The sequence below is a fragment of the Myripristis murdjan genome, chromosome 22 (genome assembly GCF_902150065.1).
Source record: "Myripristis murdjan chromosome 22, fMyrMur1.1, whole genome shotgun sequence".
Classification (NCBI taxonomy): Eukaryota; Metazoa; Chordata; class Actinopteri; order Holocentriformes; family Holocentridae; genus Myripristis; species Myripristis murdjan.
The window spans coordinates 6,133,801-6,156,164 of NC_044001.1; the positions used below are offsets into that span (position 1 = coordinate 6,133,801).

At 44.4% G+C, this 22,364-nt stretch overlaps 1 protein-coding gene and 2 long non-coding RNA genes across 3 annotated transcripts in view; 2 read left to right on the forward strand and 1 right to left on the reverse strand.

The window, feature by feature from the left end:
* gfra4a (GDNF family receptor alpha 4a) overlaps positions 1 to 22,364 on the reverse strand; it is a 169,753-nt gene that overhangs the window by 70,293 nt on the left and 77,096 nt on the right. The gene's annotated exons all lie outside the window — the stretch shown is intronic.
* LOC115354359 (uncharacterized) lies at positions 6,645 to 7,108 on the forward strand. Its single transcript, XR_003927770.1, has 3 exons — positions 6,645 to 6,718; positions 6,861 to 6,954; positions 7,075 to 7,108. It is a non-coding gene; the product is annotated as an uncharacterized LOC115354359 (long non-coding RNA).
* On the forward strand, positions 7,908 to 9,536 carry LOC115354360 (uncharacterized). Its single transcript, XR_003927771.1, has 3 exons — positions 7,908 to 8,169; positions 8,292 to 8,563; positions 8,924 to 9,536. It is a non-coding gene; the product is annotated as an uncharacterized LOC115354360 (long non-coding RNA).

Here is a 22,364-nt window from a genome sequence, read left to right on the forward strand (position 1 = left end):
AACAGCTAATTTATTTTGCAACATTTTTTCTCGGCAACAGCAAGGGATTATATTTATTTTGTAATTTAATTATGTAACAGCATTACAAGTAAGCCAGTACTCCCCAACCCCATCCGTTTGTGACAAAATTACACTGTTGCTTATGGCATTGTGCTGTTGGCTCCGGTGCTGTATTTTTTGCCTTTGTACGATGTGGTTTCCATTTGTCTGTGTGCTGTCGTTTCCATGTACCTACTGGCAGACAAAGGCAAAGGACACTTGCAGTGGACAAACACAAACAGCAGTAGACACAGACAATCGGACAATGCACAGCAGTGTACAATGCAGACGCCGAGATGTAGTGCCAACGCCATATACAGCGGCACAATACCATATGCCAGAGAATACCTTTGGCACGAATGAAGCCCCGTAAGAAAGGTCACCTCAGGAAAATAGGCAGCCCCGCAGTCTCTCGGTGTTACATAACAAACAATCCGCAGCATATGTCACCTTTCTCCTGAGATACGGGATATTATCAGCCGCTTGCTGCGCCGTCAAAGTGCATTTTAAGGTGTTTACAGTACCTCTGACTCCACGTAATGATACACAGAGCCATTGTTTGAATGTTTCAATCGTCTGACTCCTGCGACAGCGCTACAGCGGGAGTGAACAGGGTGTTCAAAGGCGAACTTTCATTGCGTATTGATCTGCGTTGTCCCTGTGAGAGGGACTCATAGCAGCGAGAGCCTCATTAATCAAGCTGACGGTCAGAGTGACACACACACACGGCTGCGGCAGCAGCATCCCAGCGCTGGGAACGACACTCTGAACCCTTTTGTTCTTCTGTCCATCCATCCCCCCGTCTCTTCATCCCTCCATTCGGCCTGTGAGCCACACAAAATGCAACAAGGTGCCTGATGCCATCACATACACCCCCGAACTCTGCGCCACATCTACCTGGCCTCGGTCCCCACATTCCCCTTTCCCTTTTACTCCCTCCACAGTCAGTCTCTTACCCAAACCAACCAGCTACAAGATGAACCCCGAGCTCCTAACAATAGATTCAGAAAATGTATTTTACCGAGTAAAAGACTGTGCACATAACACTTTTTAAAGGGGAGTAAACTTATCATCCCGTACAACACTGCAAGCAATATCATCAGCAGAATTTCTCCTGCGCAGAATTTTTTTTTTGGCAGCTGCCAGAGCAGGGAAGGAATAATTTGGCGCTGTAAAACATGATTTCAGCCTCTTTTTTTTTCTTCTCTAAATAAGGTGCTCACATGCTCTGTTTTTTCTTGCTATACCGTACTCCAACCAGCAGGTCGGCGCTGTCCTATCTGCTCTCGCTGTGTAGAAGTGAAGTAAAGCAACAATTAGTGTTTGGTGACGGACACATGAAGCATTAAATATCTCAATATCCAAACTTGAAATGCTTCAACATACACAGACGTACCTCCATGTCATTTTGCCCAACGACAGAAAGCAGAGTGGACGTAGGATAACTTCCACTCGTGTGTTTAGGTTCCTGGCTGCTTCGGATCTGCCGCAGTGTTCAAATGTCATCTTGGTTAATTGGAACATAATAATCACCGTAGAGGAAAATCCAATTAAGCCACTTAAAATTCACTTGCTTGCATAATTACAATATTAATCAACAAAGGCTGTCAAATGAACAGCGCAAAGCCTAAATTATTTAGACGCCGCTGCAAGTACGTATACAAATGAATATTTATTTTTGAGATATTTTGTTACCTGTTGTCCTGTATTAGTTGAAATATGATAAAGACAGCACTGCATGTAAAGTTATTTAGGACGATAAATAACCCCAGGTAATAATCATCGTCCATGTTCATGATGCAGCCTGATGAGTGTGTTTGCATAAGTAGCACCAAAATCGCTTTACTGTAAATATACAACATCTGATCTGCACAGTGGTTGGCATACAGAAGCTTAGGCAGCATTAGTGGCTAACAGTAAGTGTGTTGACATAAAACGTTGCTTTTCACGCTGCTCCTGTCAAAATGATCAATTTTCAGAAATCATTTGTATTTAAAAAGCTGCACGTGAAAATAGCGACTGCACATTTTGCCAGATAAATGTACCTGACTGAGCTGATGTCACCGAATAAATGTATTATTTCTTGATATGCAAGAGCAGGCACTCTGAGTGTGTGTTCTCTCTATTTTTGCGGACTGTCGCTCTCCTCCTACGCACCTGTCACCGAGACTGTCTCTCAGGTTTACTCACGTATGACATTACCGACTGTGATCTTACACCCAAACCATGACAATCCCTTTTTTCAGGTGCTGCTTTGTCATGTGCGGCTGTTATATATTTAGACTTCATTTGCATACCTGTGCAGCCCATTCTCGTTTGGGCCTCCATGACTGAGCTGGGCTGCTTGTGACAAAATTGCCCCATTATGCTCCCATGGTGCCTCTGTCTCTTTGCCCCCCCCCCCCCCGTTCTGCTTGTGACCTCCAGACACTCAAGGACCATTGCTGGCTGATGTCACCGTGGCGTCTCTGTCCCTTCATCCCCTTTGTGACATGCTTTTTTAGGGCCCGAGCGCTGGAACAGCGCGAAGCCCTATTGTTATTGTAGTGTTTTTTTCTTCTCCTTCTCCTTTCTTATTATTATTACGTCAAAATAAACCTTAATTTGACCCCCTAAACATGCTCCAAAACTCACCAAATTCGGCACGCAGGCCAGGTCTGGCGAAAAATTTGATAAAATGGACAAACGGACCCCCTAAGTGCAAAAATGGGCTCGGTAGCGCCACCTAGGCACACAAAGGCAGCCGCTGCAGCCCACAGGAATGTGCTAGAAAGACCAAACCAACGCCGAAATGTAGGTCTCATCAAGGCCTACAAATCACGCGCTGACACCCCCGACCTAAAACCAACAGGAAGTCCGCAATTTGCGTTGGAATGTTCACGTTCTCGCCCAAAATTCCGCTTTGAACAAAATCTATCTCCTCCCAGGGCGTAAATGTCAGCGGCTTGAAAATTTAACAGATGACAGAGGACACAGTGCTGAACAAAAGTTGCTAAAAACTCCGTCATTACTTGATTCGTTTGGATTTTATAAGCCCTCAAAGTCGGAGTGGCCAGAGCCAAAACCTCATTTTTTCCCATGGAGTTTGGTGTGAAGAGGCTGACTTTTGGCACTAATTAAGCCCCTGGAGTCTAAAGTAAAAGTCTGACGGCTTTGAAAACTATGCAGATGGAAAGAGGACAAAAATTCCTACAAAAATATGTAGTTTTGATGTGGATTGGACCAAGTTTGTGGGAGCTTTGAAGAGTTTTCAAACATTTTTGACTCTGGTGTGCTCTGCTCTGCACTCTGCCTGGACATGTGACTCACTCTAGCTGCCTCAGGAATGCGCAATACACACCCATTGTAAGAGCTCAGAGGGAGCAGAAAACACTCTCAAACTAAAACTGCCAGAACTCAAAAACAGTAAGAGATAGCAAAATCATGTAAATGGGAGATTTATAGATCCGAGTCTCGTGACTCGTTTAAGCTTTGAATCAAGTCTGTAACTCAAACGGTGACCGAGCTGTGACGCCTCAAACAGGGGTGGGTTTTCTGAATTTCTCCATTGGATTGAATGAGTGTGATCATGCATCAGCTGCCAGTACTCATGTCACACACACACACACACACACACACACACACGCACGCACGCACACGCGCGCGCACATACGCGCGTGCACACACACGTTTTTTTCCACAGCGTTTAAAAGGCTCCTGCGTCTGTGTCCGCCCCACCCACTTCTTTTCACAGACCTCCGAGGTAAGACCTGTTTTCATCTCTGTTAGCTTAACGTTAGCCTATTGTGTTTAGTCTGTGGTAATATGAGGATATGGTTGATGATAACGCAGGTAAAACACGACATTTAAATGTTATATTTCAGAGAGTGGTTATGTACTTTGCATTGTGCTGTTTGCTGGAATTTGGTGAGTTTTGATGGAGGGGCAGCCTAGCTTTACATGCAAAGCTAACCTGTATTTGATAGTCTCAACTCTTAAGATACAAGTGCTTGACTTGAAACGTTTATTATGAAGCATTACCGTCGGCGTGAGATGAATTTTAAAGTTTATTGATGGCATTGGGTCGATTAGATTAGCGCGCTAAGCTAGCGCTAGCTAGCCGTTCCTCCGGTAGGCCCGAGGCCTGTTGTATAGTGTTTATGCTGTTTGCTGGTTTTGGATGGAGGGGCAGCCTAGCTTTACACGCAAAGCTAACCTGTATTTGATAACCCCAACTCTTAAGATACAAGTGCTTGACTTGAAACGTTTATTATGAAGCATTACCGTCGGCGTGAGATGAATTTTAAAGTTTATTGATGGCATTTGGTTAATTAGATTAGCGCGCTAAGCTAGCGCTAGCTAGCGGGCTAGCTGGCTATAGCCACAGCTTTGCTAGTGTGTGGTTCAACCAGATTTTGAGAGGAAAACTTTCTCTTGCTGTATGAAAAAGGAAAATTATTAGACTTCATGATGAAAACTGACGTGTGTGTGTGTGTGTGTGTGTTGTAGTTTTTTATCAGGTTTTATTTGCATGGAACTAAGCTTATGATGTATGTTGTTGAGTGTGTGGCTTCTGTGTGCATTCAAAGAGGCAAAGCTACTAGTGTTTGGTTTGAGAGGAAAACTTATTCTTGGTGTGTGAAAAAGGAAAATTATTAGACTTGATGACAAGTAGTTGCAGTTCTGTGTGCTTTTTTTGTAGTTTGATATCAGGTATTATTTGCATGGAACTGAGTTTGTGATATGTACTTGAGCTGAATGTGTTTGGCTTTGTGACAGAGCTATATCTACTCTTAATACGCCACTCATAGCTTTGCTAATGTGTGGTTCAACCAGATTTTGAGATCAAAACTTTCTCTTGTTGTGTGAAAAAGGAAAATTATTGGACCTGATGATGAAAACTGGCATGTTTGTGTCTTTTTGTAGTTTGATATCAGGTTTATTTGCATGGTACTAAGCTTATGATGTATGTAGTTGCGTGTTTGTGGCTTCTGTGTGTATTCAAAGAGCAGGTGTAGCTGTGTGACATGCAAAGCTGTGCTAGTGGTTGGTTTTATATTGTTGTAAAAGAAAACATTTTCCTTGTGTGAAAAAGGGAAAATATTTTATTTATTTTTGATAATTAATTGTAATAGTTGCATTTTTTTTCCCCGTGCGGGCGTGTGTGTCGTTTCCTGTGTGCAAGAACCATAATTTGAGCTGTATTTAGTTGGGTGTCTCTGTGTCCACCAGTATGGCTAAGCTGTGAGATGTTGTCAGCCACTTTCTGTGTAATGAGGAAGCAAATAATGTAATAAGGATGCCAGTTTGCTGGTTAATCACAGTTTTGAGAGGAAAAGGTTTTCTTTGTTAAGATGTATCTCTGTTTTGAGCAGCACAGTTGTGGTGGTGGCCATTTTCTTTCTGTTACTTGAGCACAATAATATGGATGCTAGTTTGTCTTAACCGTGTTGTAGAGAGAAAGACTGTTTAAAATTAAAGCCTAAAATGTGCTACAGTTAAGTGTATTTAGAATGTTTTGTGTAAAGTTCTGTTCACTTAAATGTTTTCTATTAGACAAATGTTGTTTAAATCAAACAATGTGTCATTTAATTTACAGATTCATATCTGTTGGCTGTGAGATCTGGTGTTCTCCTGCTTTGGCTTCTGTCGAGACCAAGTGATCTGCATTTGCCCTGCAAGCTACCTGCACCTACATCTGCGATCCCTTGATCCAGAACAACTTACCACAGACACATTTATTCCATTTAGAAAAACACACACAGAGCTAATTGTTAATCAACACACATATTTTTACTCCTTCAACACACAGACAGACACACTCACACACACACACACACACATACACACACAACTGATTTCCCACTGCCAAGGTAAGTTGAAACATTTGTGTATTTGAAGGCTGACCTTGTCTGGGAAAGCATTGTTTGAGTATGATTGGGACAGATTCACATGGATTTTTAAAGTTTCTTTGAACTTTGAAGAAAATTAAATTTTTTGTTTTTCATTTTTAGATGCCCCGTGCCAAGTCCCACCGGCGGGCCCAGGCCCAGAAGCGGAGGATGGCGCAGCCGCAGCCGTGGACCCCCCAGCCGCCTGTCCCCGAGTTCGTTGCTCGTAAGTATCAAACAGTTTGTTTATTTTTTTAATGTTTAACTGACGCAGTTCGAATGTAATGAAAAGATGTATGAATTTTGTGTCATCATCCTTAACTTTGTTGTCAACCACACAGGGCGCGGTACCGGTTACCGCCATCGTGTGCGGAGATGGCCGACTTCGGAGCTGACCCAGCGGAGCTTCAAGTTGGTCACTCCAGCTCAGCAGCCGGACCAGAAGGTATTAGTCTTCCCTTTTCAGAAACACAGTGCTGGTTGTAAGAAGTCACGGTTCGTGTCTGTGTTCTAAAGCCGTGTCTCTGTCGTTGCAGATGGTGTTCGTCGTGGGAGCCTCCCACCTGCGGCCCATGGTGGATGGGATCGTCGCCATGCCAGAGGGACCTGTCTCCTTTGCTTTTCTCTCTGTTCCAGGTGCGCATGCAGCAGAGCTGAGGACGGAGGTGTCGCACGCCGCTCTCCCGTGGACCCCGGACGTGGTCTGCGTGATGGCCCCCAGCAACAACCTCACGGCCAGCAGGAACATCGGAGAGGCATCGCTGGACTTCGGTGCTCTCCTGGCTACAGTCTGCAGCCGCTGGGCGAAGGTGTGTTTAATTTGCAGTTGCTGCTGGCAGTATTTGTTTTGTCCTGTGCTGTCACAGCTAGAGGCTGTGTAAGCATGTGTTTTCTCATGTGCTTATTTTAGAAACCTAAATGTGATTCTAAATGTTTTTTATGTGTGTGTAGGTGTTTGTGCTGGATTTCCCTCCACGCCTGAACATCGAGCCTGGCCTGCAGGAGCTGTTCCGCCAGGAGTTCCGCCGTGTCGCAGCACGCATGGGTACGTCTTAGTTTTGGTCATCTGCCCGATTATAACTGACGTATCGTGAAGTTAACCTCATATGTTTTACATGAGTGTAATTAATACCGGAATGTATGATGTTTCTCACTTTTGCGGCAGGTCTCCCGTACGTGTCTGTGGCAGAGCACCTCCCCATGGATCGTTTGGAGCTGTGGAGCCGTGACAGTGTAAGTACAGCATACTTTGTTGTTGTGACATGACACATAGAGGATTTGAAGGCTGCCATTTTCAATACACAACTTGACTGCAATGTGTTTGATGTGCGTTTGACTGTTTTCCAGGTGCACCTCAGCGACAGCGATGGAACGCCGATCCTGGTCCAGGCCCTGTGGGACGCCGCGGTCCGCCAGCTGGCTCCTCCTCCCCCTCCTCCTCCTCCTTCGGTGCCCCCCCGGACCTCACCTCGTGCCAGGGTCTCCCCCGTGCTGGTCGTGACGGGACACAGCCCCACGCCCCGTCACCGCGACCCACTGGAGTGGACCGTAGTCGGACAGGAGGGCAAGGTAATGTGTTTCTCTGAGTCATTTGTACATGTGTGCATTTTTTCTGGTTATGTATTCATTTTTGTGGTTTTAGAAAAAAAGGTGACTCATTTTTTTTGTTGTGGTGGTTTTTAAGGTTCGAGCATCTCCGGTGCAAGAGTCTGTCCTCCCGTCCAACCCCGTGTGGTTCAGCAGCGACATGTTGGAGGCCATGGAGACGGTTTGTCCTTCTTCAGACGACGACGACACTGCCATTCCACCAGCTGGCCAGGTAAACTGCCTGAAAATTATATGTACATGATAGTAAGAAGTAAACCGGAATCCATATTAGATCTGACTTTGTGTGAGTGTGTGTGAATGGTTGATGTGAGTTTTTCCGAGTGCGTTCTCTGTCTTTTATTGAGCCAGGTCATCATGGTGTTGGTGGTTGTGTGGCTCAGGTCCCAGGCTGCTCCAGTACATCTGGCTCCCCTCGGCATCCTCATTCTTCATCCGCCAACTGTTTTTACATTTTTTCCTTTATTGTATACATATATCTTTGTTATTTTGGTTTCTGTGCTTACAACATCTATTGCATGTCTGTCCGTCCTGGATAAAATTGAATTGAACTGAAGACAGCATTTAACAAGGTTTGCTTTCCTTCTTTTAGACTTCCCGTGTGAGGCGTTCTCCAAGAGGTGTTGCCACAAGACGCAGAGGAGGAAAGCGGCAGGTTGGTATCAAGTTTAGTATGTGAACTGTGGATTTTTTTTCTCATATTTTTATACCACATGCAGAAACCAAATGAATGAGTGCATTAATGAAATGAGTCTTGTCACCCCCTTCCAATTTTAGGTGCTGGCAACACCTTCACCTGCCCGTGTGACCGTGTCCGCCTCCGGGCCCAGACCAGCGGTGCAGCAGGTTTGTCTTTGTTTAAATATATTATGTGAGTTATCATTATGTGAGGTAGCAGGGAAATGGTTCTCCTGTTTTCATATTCAGTAAAACCTTGTTTTTGATTTTTGTGGCAGGTGGAGGCGACAGCCCAGGAGTCGCCCAGCGTGGTGCCAGGAGTGGTCGTCAGTCGAGAGGAGGTCGCCGCAGCGTGCCCTGCCGTCCCGGAGGTGCCGCAGAAGAATTTTGATAACACGTGCAGTACCCGAATGAATGAGTGCATTATTTAAATGTGTATTTTGTCATCCCCTTTCTTTTTTAGGTGCTGGCAACACCTTCACCTGCCCGTGTGACCGTGTCCGCCTTCGGGCCCAGACCAGCGGTGCAGCAGGTTTGTCTTTGTTCACATATAATATGAGTTATTATTGAGAGGTAGCAGGGGAATTGTTCTCCTGTTTTCTTATTCATTAAAACCTTGTTTTTGATTTTTGTGGCAGATGGAGGCGACAGCCCAGGAGTCTGCCAGCGCGGTGCCGGGGGTGGTCGTTGGTCAGCAAGAGGTCGCTGCAGCGGGCCCTGCCGTCCTGGAGGAGCGACAGAAGATCAGCAAAGCTAAGGCTGTTTTTGTTCCTTCTGTTTGTGTTCATGATGTTCAGTTGGAGTGTAACGCTAATGCTGTGGCAACAGAGTCTAGCAGAGATAGCAGCAAGATTAAGCTAGCGAAGGTTGTGCGCGGATCATTTCACCAGGGCGATGCGCGATTTGTGTATGGAGGAGTGCAGTGTATGGCTATAGCTTTGGTCAGCTTAGCCAAACACACGGTGAGCAGCGCGTTCTTGTGGGACAGGCTGGATTTGGATCGCGCGTTGGTTGAAGGTGATGAGTTGTACACCAGTTTGCGTGACCTCAACATCTTCAGCCATGTGTCTAATCTGCTGTCTGTGCCAGATTTGCCACAGCAGTTGGAATTAGACGGACAGGTGTTTAGGTTCAGCTTTGGTGACACAGTGTTAGGTGAAGTAGGCGTTACCGAAGGTGAACACATCGACTTCGGTGTGTTCATCAGCTTGCGGAATGGACTGGAGAGGATCTTCAGTCAGTACACCACATGTCTTTTGACAATGTGTGGAAACACCACTGCCATCGTGCGTGAGGATGGACGGTTCGCTGTGGTCGACAGTCACTCACGCAGTCACACTGGCTTGTTACACCACGACGGTACAAGCGTAGTTCTGCATTTCGCCTGTCTTGACGACCTGCACCACTACATCTGTCGTTTGGCTGACAGTCTCCGTTCGAGGGAGAAGCTCTTTGAGCTGTGTGGTGTTATGGTCAGCACGGGTGCAAGTCCAGCGCGGTCTGGTGTGTCTGTGGAGAGTCTCATCACTGGGATGAGCGCTGCCCCAGCACCAGAGTCTAGTGTGGTCACTGAGGCTGGGAGAGAAAGTGTGGTTTCTGCAGGCAGTTGTGTGCCTGAGTGTGGTGTCAGCATTGCCGCAAGTCCGGCACTGTCTGGCATTTCTGTGTTGACTTTCTCCAGCAAGGTGAGCAGCGGTTCAGCAGCAGAACCAACTGTGAGTGATGGCAGAAAGCGTATCATTTCTTCCGACACTTGTATGTCTAAGAAATTCAAGAGCTTTGATGCTAGCGAGGTCAATTTGGACGTGGAGTTTGTTAGCGCGGTCAGAAAGGAAAAGCTGGTTTTCCTTCCCCTTAGCGTAGATGTCTGTCGAGTGTTGTGTACTAAGTTAAATGTTGACTGTGTGAAGGTTGTTAGTCCGGTATCCACAGAGGTGGGGTTGTTAGGTGTACCTTGTAGCAATGAGAGGATTGTGGCTGATGGTAACTGCTTCTTCAGAGCCATCTCTCAGGCTGTGAGTGGTTCACAGAAGCACCATCGTAGGATTAGGTTAGCTGTGTGTAAAGAGTTAGAAAAGAATGCAGATAGATATCAGAGTCTTTTGAGGAGTGACTACTCCTCTGTGTTAGCATATATTCAGCAGTCCAGGATGAGACTTGTGGGCAGTTGGGCCACAGAGGTGGAAATCCAGGCGACAGCGGATTGGTTAGGTGTTAGTGTGTTTACTTTCCATGATGGACATTGGTTTAAGTATAGCTGTAGCAGTAAGCATTTGTCAGCAGAGTGTATTTACATAGAGAATATCAGGGGACAACATTTCGAGAATGTGGTTTGTGTGTGTAAGCCTGGACTGCACTGTTGTTACAGTTACTGTAAGGTTAGGGAAGTGTCAGGTTATAGCATAAGGTCGAGAATGATGGATGTTGCAGCTAGTGACAACACAGCGGTTGGGTGTAGTAGTAATGTAATAGGTTCTGTTGTAGGTGTAGAGGATTGTGACATGGTTGTGGAGGGTGCTAGTGAGGCAGTGTCAGGTAGAGAGTCTTTTAAGTCAAAGTATCTGAGGCAGAAACAGAGGAAGCAGGAGAAGTTGAATATGTCGCTCAGGGAGAAACGTCAGTTGAGGATTAGAAAGATCTATCGAGAAAATGTGGTGTTCAGGGAGAAGGCTAAGTTGTGGAGTGTAGGGAAATATAGTAAGAATTTGCCCCACAGAGAGAGGGTTAAAGAGATGAGTATTAGTAAATACAGAGAAAGCGTAGAGCATAGGGAGAGAGTTAAGGCCAAGAGTTTGAGCAAATACAGGGACAGCATTGAGCACAGGGAGAGAGTTAAGGCCAGGAGTTTGGGTAAATATAGGGACAACATCGAGACCAGGGAGAGAGGTAAGGCCAAGAAGTTGGTCAGATATAGGACAGCATTGAGCACAGGGAGAGTGTTAAGGCTAAGAGGTTGGTCAGATATAGGGACAGCATTGAGCACAGGGAGAGTGTTAAGGCTAAGAGGTTGGTCAGATATAGGGACAGCATCGAGCACAGGGAGAGTGTTAAGGCTAAGAGGTTGGTCAGATATAGGGACAGCATCGAGCACAGGGAGAAAGTTATAGAACAGATTAAGAGTAAATATCATGATAGTTTACAGTATAAGCAGAAAGTTATTTCTGGTGTCAGGTTAAGCAGGAAGCAGAAGTTGGAGAAGGCAGAAGATTTTGCTTTTGTTATGGATCACTTTTTGGCAAAGGTCAGAGATGGACCAGATTTTGTGTGCTGTGTTTGTTATAGGTTGTTGTTTAGATTTCAGGTGGTCAGTTGTGATAGGGAAGTTTATAGGCGAAGTTCAGCAACAGCTGCTATTGCAGATAAGTGTATAGGCGAGCGTTATTTACATAGTTGTAATGAGGAGTGTGTTGTGCCGTGTTCCTTGGTGTCATCGCGTGGTCAGCTGTGGATTTGTTTCACGTGCCATGGTAAGCTTAGTGCAGGTGAGATGCCGGCTGAATGCTGGGTTAACAACTTGGAGCTTGATCCCATTCCATGTGAACTGGGATGTCTGAATAGTTTAGAGCAGCATTTGATAGCTTTGCATATTCCGTTTATGAAAATGTTGGCACTGCCTAAAGGTGGGCAGAATGGAGTACATGGACCAGTGACATGTGTTCCAGCCGACATTGTTCAGACAACGAATGTGTTGCCGCGTTCCAGTATGGAGGGGTCTCTGCTTCAGGTTAAGCTGAAGCGGAAACTCACGTATAAAGGTTATTACGAGTACCAGTTTGTGGATACGTTGCGTGTAAGACAGGCGCTAGAGTATTTAAAGAGGACAAATATTCATTATAGAGACATTGAGTTTAATGAGGACTGGGTAAACGAGTTTGTTAGGGAGGGAGATAGGGAGAGGGAAGAGGCCGAGTCAGGCAGTGAGGATGAGGGTAGGTCACAGCAGGTTACGGTTCAGAGTGAAATGTGTGAGCTAGCGGAATCAGCAGACATAGGACAGGATGAACTGTTACATGATAGACAACAGCACTGCATGTTTCAGGACACTTGTCTTATGCCTGTTGATATTGGTCAGGAAGCTTTAGATCAGTATTTTAAGGATATTTTGAACATTGCGCCTGCAGAAGGGAATAGTCCGGTAAGAATGCTTTCTGACCACACGAATGAGGCAAAGTGTTTCCCTGTGTTGTTCCCTGCGGGTGATAAGACCTTCCATGACGGACGGTCTCATCACTTGACGTTGTCGCGTTATCTTAATAACCGGATTATGCATGCCGACGGTCGTTTTGCGCGGAACGTCGAGTACATATTTTTTGCGCAGTACATGTCAGAGTTGGACAGGGTTGTGTCCAGTGTTTCCGTCGCTTTGCGTAAGGGCAAAGGAGGTCAGAGGCCTCAACGCATTACTGAGGACATGTTAACGGATGCGGACGCCTTGAAGCAGTTGTTGGCGTGTGATGACGGGTTTAGGTTTCTTAAACCCATTAGAGGAACTCCGGCCTTTTGGCAGTCTGTCCAGAAGGACGTGATGGCTTGCGTGCGTCAATTGGGTATTCCGACGTGGTTTTGTTCGTTTTCGTCTGCGGATATGCGCTGGCAGAATCTCCTGACCAGCATCCTGAAACAGGAAGGCAGATCGCAGACGGTAGAGGATTTGGAGTGGGCTGACAGGTGCGAGTTGCTGCGTCGTAATCCGGTCACCGCGGCGAGGATGTTTGACTACAGGTGGCACTGTTTTCTGAAAGAGGTTCTCATGTCTCCCTGTCAACCAATCGGCAAAATAATCGATTACTTTTATAGGGTAGAATATCAACAAAGAGGCTCACCGCATGTACACTGTTTGTTTTGGATCGAGGGTGCTCCCCAAATTGATAGAAACACAGATGAGGAGGTGGTAAAATTTATTGACCGTTACGTTACATGTGAGCTACCCTCAGATGATGACACACTATTGGACACGGTGTCATCTGTTCAAACACATTCCAAACGACATTCAAAGTCGTGTAGAAAACACAAAACGATATGTCGTTTCAATTTCCCAAAACCTGTTTCTGCGCGGACATTCATTTGTAGAATGTTAGAATGCAAGTGCGATAAGAAAAAGACAGCGGAGACCGAACCTGGTTCAGAAAACAGGCCAGTCTGTAAGTGTTTTGAGGATAGGGATAAGATGCCAGAAAATGTTGCGCAGGCTATTCTAACAGCTGTTAAGAGAGCTGTAGAAAGTGATGTGCCTCCTGCTAGTGTAGAGGACTTGTTTTGTGCTTTAGGAATGAATCAGGAGATCTTTGAGCTGGCTTATAGGCGTTTAGAGAAGAGGCATAAGGTTGTGTATAGGAGAGGGGTGAACGAGGTTTGGGTCAATCAGTATAGTAAGCAGTTGTTGAAGTGCTGGAACGCTAACATGGACATTAGCTTTGTCACCGACGCCTACGCAGTAGTAATATACATACTATCGTATATTACGAAAGCAGAGAGAGAAATTGGCCTATTATTGACTAATGCCCAAAAAGAAGCCAAAACACAAGGGAATCTCTCTGCTAAAGAAGCCCTGCGGAAGCTGGGCAGTGTATATTTACACAACAGAGATGTTTGTGCGCAGGAGGCGGTGTACAGGCTAACGAACATGCACCTTAGGGAGTGTTCCAGGAAGGTTGTGTTTGTGCCGACAGGGAGCAAGATAGTTCGGATGAGTTTGCCCCTTAGTGTTTTGAGGCAGAAGGCGGCCTCCCGTGATCTTGGGGAGGATGAGATGTGGATGACAGGCATAGTGGATAGGTATAAGAATAGGCCTAACAGCGATGTGTTTGCAAACATGTGTATGGCCACCTTTGCATCTGAGTATCGTGTTCTCAGCAAAAATGAAAAGTCTAAGGACAGAATTCAATTGAACAATGATTTGGGATTCATTCTGAGGAGAACACGCACTCAGTTTGCAGTGGTGCGGTACATGCGTTTCAGTTTGGATAGACAGGAAGAGGCACATTTTCAGAGCCTGCTGCAGTTGTTTCTTCCTTATAGAACTGACTCAGACCTCAAACCTGCAGGCTTTGAGCTGTTTGAGCAGTTCTATAACGATGGCCAGGTGACGTTTAGCGACGGGTCTGTGCATTCGGTTCGCGATGTCGTCGGCGAGAATAGGGCCAGGTTTGAGGTCAATTGTCCTCACCTTGAGTTAGCTCAGGAGATAGCTGCGCAGAACAACGGGGTAGATGAAGATGTTTGGGGTGAGCTGTGTCCTGAACAGGAAGCGGAACGCCTAGAAGGTTTAGAGGAGCAGAGGCAGCAGCAGGAAGCTGAGATAGCTGAGGAACAGTTAGTTGAAGCGATGGAGAATGTTCCAGATTTGATTGTTGGTGGCAGACAGGTAGCGCAGGTAGAGAGAAACAGGTCCATGTTGTCTAGAAGTGACGGTTTGGCGCTTGTTAGGTCTCTGAATGAGACACAGCTGGCTGTTTTTTATAAAGTGAGACAGTGGTGTTTGCAGAAGGTGATGGGTAAAAACCCAGAGCCTCTGCGTGTATTTGTCACAGGTGGTGCAGGAACGGGGAAAAGTCATTTGATTAGGGCTATTGAGTATGAGGCAGGGAGGCTGCTGTCAACACTTTGTGATCAACCAGACGATATCTGTGTTTTGCTAACTGCTCCTACTGGCATAGCTGCATACAATTTGAATGCAGCAACAATTCATCACACATTGAGTATTGGCAAACAGGCTAGTTTACCTTACACCCCTCTGGGTGAAGATAAACTAAACTCTTTGCGAGCTAAATTGAGTCACCTCCAAATTTTAATTATTGATGAAATCAGTATGGTTGATCACAACGTGTTGGCTTATGTGCATGGTAGATTGAGGCAGGTGAAGCAGACAGGCGACTTTTCCCCGTTCGGTAATGTTAGTGTGATAGCTGTCGGAGACTTCTATCAGTTGCCTCCTGTTAAAGGGAAGCCTCTGTATAGTAGTCCTGTTGGTGTGGACCTGTGGTGCAATTTCAGCATCGTGGAGCTGAAAAAGATAGTTAGGCAGAAGGATAGTGTTTTTGCTGAGTTGCTTAATAGGTTAAGAGTGCGTTCCAGGGCCACCCCAATGTTAAATAGCGATGTTGAAATGCTGAAGATGCGCGAGACCGGCGAGGTGAGCTCAGCCTTGCATATCTTTGCGACGAATAGGCAAGTAAGTGAGCACAACCTAAATTATCTGTTTGACTGTTGTCCTGATTATGTCACCGTTGAAGCGCAAGACTTCGTGAATAACAGGACAACAGGGAATTTGGAACGGATGCCCGGGCATCACGGCGTTGCGGCGGACACGTCTTTACCGGAGACTCTGTGTTTAGCGAGGAACGCGCGAGTGATGTTGTGTAAGAACGTGGATGTTGCGGACGGCCTGGTCAATGGAGCATGTGGCACGGTTACTCAGTTAGTTTTTGGAGAGGATTCCACGTTTCCTCTCACCGTGTATGTCAGATTTGATGATGTGAATATTGGTTCAGATAGGAGGAAAAACCGTGCACATGCAGCAGTAGAATGCCTGCAGTCTACTGCCATTGATCCAGAGACTGAAAGAGCCACTAAACGCGGCGGTGTGCGTCGTCAGTTTCCTCTGAGGTTAGCGTGGGCTTGCACTGTTCACAAAGTGCAAGGACTCACTGTGGACGAGGCCGTAGTGTCTTTGAAGAGGGTGTTTGCACCGGGGCAGGCATATGTAGCGCTTAGTCGTGTTAGGGCCTTGTCTGGACTGATCATCAGGGATTTTACAGAGAAGGTAATTTACTGCAAGGACGCCATAAAGGAGGCCTTGGATAGCATGCCTCCATTTTTGATTGAGCAGCCAAAGCCTTCATTAAATGCACACAGTTTCTCTGTGTATTTAATGAATGTTCAAAATTTAAGTCGCCACTTGGTAGATTTGGTGTCTTGCACACAGCATTTACAGCTTACCTGTATTGCTGTCACAGAAACGTGGCTCACTGCACAGTCTTCATTAGACGGTGTCCAAATTGAAGGTTACACTTTCCACAGTCGTCCTCGTGGCTTGTGTTACAGCAGCAGTAACCCTAAATTGTTAGAGTTAAAGGACCTAGAACATGGTGGAGTTGGTTTGTATAGTGTAGACAATTTGGACTGTAACATTCTGCAGGTGCCCGATTTGAATCTGGAGTGTTTGGTGTGCCTGTACAACAAATTTAGCATATTGTTGACAGTAATTTATCGTCCACCATGTTATCAAATTTCTTTATTCAAACAAAATCTGGGGAAGTTACTTGATTGGTTACATCCAATCAGTAACACAATTGTAATAATGGGGGATTTCAATGACAACATTTTAAAAACATCATCAATTTCCAAATTTATGGGTGAAAAAGGTTTTAGTCAGCATGTGACACAAGAGACCACAGAGAAGGGGACACTAATTGACCATGTTTATGTTAAAACAACACGGTATGATGTGGACTGTGCAGTGATGCCCACGTATTTTAGTGATCATGAAGGTTTTTTGTGTAGTTTTAGTGTTAAAGATGATCAGGGGTTGGTTGTTGACTTTGAGGAGGTTGAGGGACTCTTCGAGTCAGACTTCGTCTTTGATGAGGATTAGGTTGGTTTGTTTGGCAAAGGAAGCAAACAATGAATTCACACTACAGGTGTGAATTCATTGTTTGATGACTCAAACGGAGCTACATTGCAGTGTCCCGGTGCAAATGTTAGTGTTGTTTTTGTGTGTTGGTGTAGTTCAGGTGTATCTGTAGCTTTTTAAGAGGAAACTGACTTGTAGTCTGTCTTGTTCATGGTGTGTACATTGGCTACCACTGTGAATGTTGTCTTTTTATAAGTGTAGAGCCTGTCCCACTGTAATTCTATAGTTTGTTATTTATTGTACCTATTTATAGTATTTATATCATGTATTTATTATTGGGTTTTTAGATTGTGTTATTTATAGTATTTATTTGTAGTATTTATATTGTATTTATTATTGCGATTTTAGATAATGTATTTATTATATGGAATTGATTATCTTGAGATTTTAGAGTAAGCAAATCATGTGCTTCAGGTGGAATTAGAGAAGGTTTAGTTGTGGTGTGGTGTGTGTCACAGGTGTTAGGAAGTATGGACGTGTTAGTCTCTGTTTGCCACGTTTTAGCTGTTGGTCTATGTTCAAAGATTAAATGTATATCTATCCAATGATTAAATGTGTATCTGTTTAAAGTTTAAATGTATATAGTTCTGCATGTTTGAGTTCATGTCACCTTCATGTGTACTGTCTGTATGCAAGACATTCACTTCCAATACTGAAGTGTTCTGTCTGGCGTGCATGAACTCAGAGCAAATCTGTTGTGGCACAACAAGGCACAGACTCCCCATTCTGTACGCCTTAGCTGCCAAAACAGGACAGTTAATTTAAAAAATAAAATAAAAAAAAAACAAAAAAAAAAAACATGTTTGCCTCAAAATGTTGTCTTTGTTTCCTCTGAGGGGAGCTTCCTGATTGAAGATGCTACTGTGGTGCAGCGTCCCCAACCTCCCTACCCCCAAGTGATGGTGATGTGGCCTTGTACCAAGTGGGATCGTGGGACAGAGACATTACATGTGGTGTTTTGATGATTACATTCATTTTCAGTAACTGACATATTTTCAACGAAATTGAATTGAAAAATAAATTAAATATTGTTAAGCACAAAATGTTGTCTGTGATATTTTATAAATGAAGGTGGTTTCTATATGGTGTGGAAAAACAAGTAGTAATTCGGTAGTAAGTAGTAATAGTAGTCCTGCTTTACTGTGTTACACAATATTTTATAACTACGTGAAGGGCTGTATGTATAAATTTTAACTGATAAACACAGTATATTAATGACATGGATGAAGACATAATTTGTAAACATGAGGAAATTATACAACATTGACTTTATTAAGAAGTAAGAGGTGACAAACAGAAACTTCTAATCTATAACTAGTATTCCCTCAGTAACATGTTACCCTTCCTGATGTTGATAGCTTTCTGTAATTTCCTTCTGAATCTTTCAGAGGGATTTATTCTTAAGGACTTGTACTGGAAATGTGTGAATGTGATCTAACCCTGCAGCTCACTCAGTTGGGTTTGAAGAAATGATAATGAAATTAACTTAAAGCTTTTAAGATCACCTTTGAAGTGTTTTCATTTTGAAAATGTTGTACTTGACATTTGAGAGTCTGTAGCAGGGGTCACCAACCCAGTCCTCAAGGGCCCCCTGTCCTGCAGGTTTTGGTTTCAGCTCTGCTCTTTCACACCTGATCCATTTAAGGGCTTCATGCTGATTGGTTGAGGCAGATCTACCTGAACAGGGCATGAAGGAAGATGCATGGGCCTTACTTGAGTCAGGTGTGCAAGAGCAGAGCTGAAACCAAAACCTGCGGGACAGGGTGCCCTTGAGGACCGAGTTGGTGACCCCTGGTCTGTAGCATGATCCATGAAGCCTGGTCAATGGTATGACATCTTCGGCCTTTCAAAATAAAAGCCCCCAACTCTTTCACAATAAAAGCACCAAAAATACCCTTAAAACTGGCACAAACGGACAACTTGTCTGCACTTCGACAAGCGCGCCCTCCCCGACGTGCACGGGGGGGCGAGGGCCCGTCCAACGCTGCTTGCAGCTTTAATTTTTTTTTATTATCTTTCTGACATCATTTTTCTCTCTGTGAAGCACTTTGTGACAAACTTGGTTGTTAAAAGCACGTTATAAATAGATTTGACTCGACTTGACTCTGCGAGGGAGTCGCCGACATGCAGCAACATTGTTGGCTGTCATCGCCAAAGTCAGCGAGAGGCAAGTTTGGAATCCAGCCACGTACTTTCTGTAACCATATAAAGCCTAAGAGGCGGCAAAAAAAACCAACAAAAAAAACAATGTCAAGTGCACCACTACTTGAATTCCCTGCTGCATCCAGGGTCAGTGCAGTGAGAGCGAAATGTAAGCAAAGACTCAGGGCTAAAGAGTTCCTCATTCGTGGTAAACGCGATGCACACTGTGATGAATAAATGATGGAGTAAAATGGCCTTGTTGTAGCCGTTTCTCTGAAGACACATTAGCTCGGTGATAACTGATGGAGGAGTGAAACAAGTCCACGGCGCAAAGACGGTATCGCTAAGTGGCACCGATAGACAATGCCTAGGAAAATGTCGATCTCTGTCAAGAACAGGCCAACAAACTGTTGAACCATACCAAGATAATTAGTGGTGGAAAATTCGCAGGAAAAGGCATGGAGCTCCACGCTGTGCTAATTATGTTTATCTTGCTGGTATAATTACTTTTAATACCTCTTAGTTTGAAAAAACATGCATATCCAATTCCCTGGCAGAAAAGCTTTTCTTAACATAGCACCACAGTGGAGTGTCTCCATTCATAATCTCCTGAGAGAAAACTCATTATAAAGAACCGTGGTCCTGCTTGTTTATTTCCACCCATCCGCGGCACAATGGAGTCCTGCAATGCGGGGACCATGCGGAGACACGAGAATGCCCGACTAAAACAGGCTGTTTTATGCTTATTGATGCCTCGTCATGTCTCGCTCCTTTTTTTTTGCCATCTGTTTACAATGTGACAATAAGAAGATTGTGTGCTGCCGTGGTATCTAGCGCATCGTGAGCCACTGAGTCACAATCCGGCAGAATCAGTTAAAAAGGGGGGCTAAATCCCACCCTCAGGAAATGTACAGATTTAATGCATCACAAGGCATGCTGAGGGATTTTGGGATTCAGGTTGCAAAAAGTATTGTTACTGACCTAACATTTGAGGCACTGCATATTTGCTGCAAGGTTACAGCTAACTGGGTAGCACTGGCACTAGTTTCTTTTTATGTGCGCAAGAGCTATACTATTGTTATGGCTGTAAATACAGGCTCCCCACTTGGACAACCCTTTCAGATCCTCTACCTCGTCATATTTACTACTTGCACCTTGTAATTTGCTATATCCATTCCATGATTTCTGCCATTTATGCCACATAATGTCATCAATACCTAAGATTTCACAATAGAAATGTCACAAGTATATTATAGTTCCCAGGGCGGTCTATATGAGCATCTATACACTGTTACTCAGTGCACTCATATTGGCATTTGCTATTTGCTTGTAAATCTAAGACAAGCTGCTGAGCTGGAGTTGCGATCTCGCCTTTATATATTTTTTTTTTAAAAGGACGTTTATACTGGACGGCTGGACCGTGTTGGAGACTGGCAGAAGGCACAGCAGCAGGGAGGACGGGAGGGTTTCTCCTCACTAAAGCTATCCATGTAGTTATGGGCTCAAATAATAATAATACAAATGCAAATGCAAATTCAAAAACAGAGTTACAAAGTGCCGCACGTACATAAATTGTAGTAAAATAATGGAAGAGCATCCAGAGAGAAAGACAAAACAAATAATAATAGTTGCCTCCTCATCCCGGGAAACTTTATGCAGTGATAAACGTTCTCACCTGCATCGATAATCAGTTATTAATCCCGTCTACCTAACTAGCTCATCCTTAGCAATTTGTTCACTAGTTCACATTTGATCAGGGTTGCCAGATCTGTGAGACAAAAGCAGCCAAACAGCAACTCAAAACCAGCCCAAAACCCGCCCAACCGGGTATAAAAACGGCCCAAAAATCAGCCCAATACCAGAACTCAAAATATGCCCATAAAAATCCATATATGTTGCTTTTAAAGTCCAACAGCATTGCTATAATTGCAAAATGCACTATAATATCTATAAAATAACATCATAAACATTAAAGGCAATTTCCCAGGCAAAGGCAATTGAAAATCATTTCAGCTCACCTGTTAAACTGCTGGCTGTCTCCAACATAAAAAAGAACGGGAAAAAACTCCATGAACTTGGACTATTTACAGCGTTGTCCAGTTTCTTTTTAGACATGTTGAGATCCCTTGCCCTGGTCCCTGTCATACAGAACTGTATTGAGCAAGGCCAGCATCTCTCTGGTGGGCTCAAACTCGTGGCAGCAGATTTCATTAGTCATTCAAAATACGAATCTTTATTCATAGGCATTATTCATCATCTGTATGCCCAAAAAACGCGGACTTGGCAACCCTGCATTTGATATAGTGTTTTAATGTAAGCCTCCTTAGATTGCAGCTATATTATAAGATTGTTTTGCATGTGGCGAGCATCATTTCATCAAAGCTAAAGCCAGCAACAACTCAAACCGTTGACAGATATGACTCTTGACTTCCGCAGCATCCCAGCATGGGTTCAAACGGCTAAGTCCTATGAATTATGGTTATAAACGGGGTAAACAATGCCCATTTGTTTGTGTGTCCAAATATTGGAGCGAACGGGGCTTGAGCTGGGCTTTACGCTGGGCTTCATGCAGCTGCTGGCCGGACTCCCAGTGGTTCGAGAGCAATAACAAGGGCAACTAATGCACACGCTGGATGAAAACCACCGGTGCATATTCTGTAAAGTGTGTTTTGACATGTAGTCGAATCTCCTCTCTGTCAAACGACAAAGGTGTTGTGGCAGGATTTTTGTCCCATTGATCTTCAATATTAGCGGCAACAAGGTCATGCAACAATGTCGGTGCCAGTGATACATTTGGATGATGCCATGTCCTCTCCTTCTTTCATTTGTCCCTTGGTGTGCACCCGATTGATAGTGCTTTTTTTCCTACTCAGTCCTTCCTCTTTATATTATGTGCATTTGCAGTTCCAACAATTGTAAGAGGTTACAATCACAAGGATGGCCACACAGTGACATTGATAAGTGAGATAATATTAAGCAATTTAAAAAGAATATTTTCTAATGTACAAATATATAACTTACGCTGTCAACGCCATCACAGGAAATGGTTCTGCCTCATGTAACAAATGCATAGTCTCTGCACTGCGCCTATAATTAATGTGATTCGACAGCCAGGAGAGGAAAAATGACATTCACATTGTAGGTATTTAGCTGATGATATTATGCGTAGTGAATTACAATGAACAGGTAAGGGATTTGCATTTTTTTTCCCTCGGGGTATTTCGGGATGCTCTGGTGGTGTGACACCCGTTTAAGCCAGAGTTCACCATTTTCCGGCTAAAGCGTCCATGTCGGGTGGTTGGAAGGAGTCAGCATTTTGATTTAAGGGGCTGCGAGCCAAAAAAAAAAAAAAAAAAAAAAAAAAAAAAAGGTAGATACCCACCGTTCATTCAGTCGTA